Source organism: Olea europaea, unplaced genomic scaffold (assembly GCF_002742605.1).
Source record: "Olea europaea var. sylvestris unplaced genomic scaffold, O_europaea_v1 scaffold1663, whole genome shotgun sequence".
Classification (NCBI taxonomy): Eukaryota; Viridiplantae; Streptophyta; class Magnoliopsida; order Lamiales; family Oleaceae; genus Olea; species Olea europaea.
Window position 1 is genome coordinate 88325 of NW_019234297.1, and position 1681 is coordinate 90005.

Consider the following 1681-nt stretch of genomic DNA (forward strand, 5'->3'; position numbering starts at 1 on the left):
GAATTCCAAGAAAAAAATAAAAGAAAGATAAAAAAATGAAAACTACTTTTAGAGTCAAAGCTCCGATACTAATTAATACGAAACCCTTCGCAGGAAGTAACCCACAAAAGATTTGATACAAACTTAAAGAAACTAAAACGAGGGAGTTATAATGTTGATCCATTGGATTTCTTGAATCAAGAACCAATACAGGACTGGTTGAACGCCTCAAAGATTGAAATATATGATAAGTTCTGGATAGTTCAATTAAGAACAAGATTAGAAGCAAAAATCGTATTTTACTAAAAATCTCTCAAATACTGTAATGGCCCAAGCTTTATGGAATTAAATTTTGGGGTGTTACAGATAGCATTTCATAATCATACTTGAAGCGGAAATATTTAATCGAAAATTTAAACCCTTAGTGTATTTGAACCTTAATATACTGAATTAGACAAACATAGAGTCGCAAAGTTTAGAACATTTAGTAGAAATACAGAAAAACACAAAATACACTAACAAAATTTATTGTCGAATGTTTTCCTGAAAATTTTACTTGGCAACCCGCTCATCGCTTAGCTGCCATCCTTGTTGACCGATCTAATCTAAAAATGTTAAAACTTCAAGGAATAGAGATCAATCGAATGCTATAACACATTTCTATGCAATAATTGAGAAAACCCGAAGGAGATAAATCATTTCATGAAGACAAATCAATTAGCTTTTCACGAATAAGTTATGTAAAAAATTTACAATATTACAAGGATAGATCAACTTGCACATAGTAGCCTTGATTGATAATAGAATTGTTGGAAGAAAAATAAGAAATTCACGTTCCCAAAAACCTTTCGCTGTTGCCGTCTCTATATGCCAAGAAAATTGTCGAAAATATATTATATAATAAATGAATGCCAAGCAAAAATCAAAAATTTGGATACCGTTCGGATTTAAGGTTTATTCATTCGGAGCTTCAAATGTGCACCCCAATCCCAAATTGCTATAGTTGTATATATATGGACAAAGTCCTCATTTTAAATCCAATGGCATCTAATTAGGTTTAATTGGTGCTAATTAATTAGTAAGACCCGTTTTTTTATACATTATTAACTTTTTTAAATCCTTAAATTAGTCCTACTAACTAAAATATCATTATAGCCTTTTTAGCTCAGGATTGAAAACTCTATAATAAATTGATGAATAGCTTCAATATTATCATGCCAAAGCCAACTTCTTACATATCCAATGTAAAATGGGTGTGCAAGTGAAGAATCAAGTGTAACGCTGTACATTCACAAGTTGGCACAACTCCCAACCTCAATAATCGAATAAATCATTTCATCGCTTATGGGACTCACACATGCCCAATCTTATTTTTTTGTTCTATTTCTAAGGGTTATTTTGAGGTTGATTTTTAATTAGCTATTTTCTTTCACCACTCGAATTTGGCTGGGTTAAACCAGCAATGTCAACAATCTGTCCATGTGATGATTCTCCTAGACCTTGAGTGTGTTGGCTATCAAGCATTATTCTAAGTAATTCAAACCCACTAGTTTTATATAAGCCCCCCCACCCCCTCTCCTAAAATCAATATTACTTGCAAAAAGGCATCGGATTTCAAGATACCTTAGTAGACTTACTGAATTGAATAAAAAAATTGCAAGCATGAGGAATAAAACTAACAAGTACAATGCCTTTTTTTTTT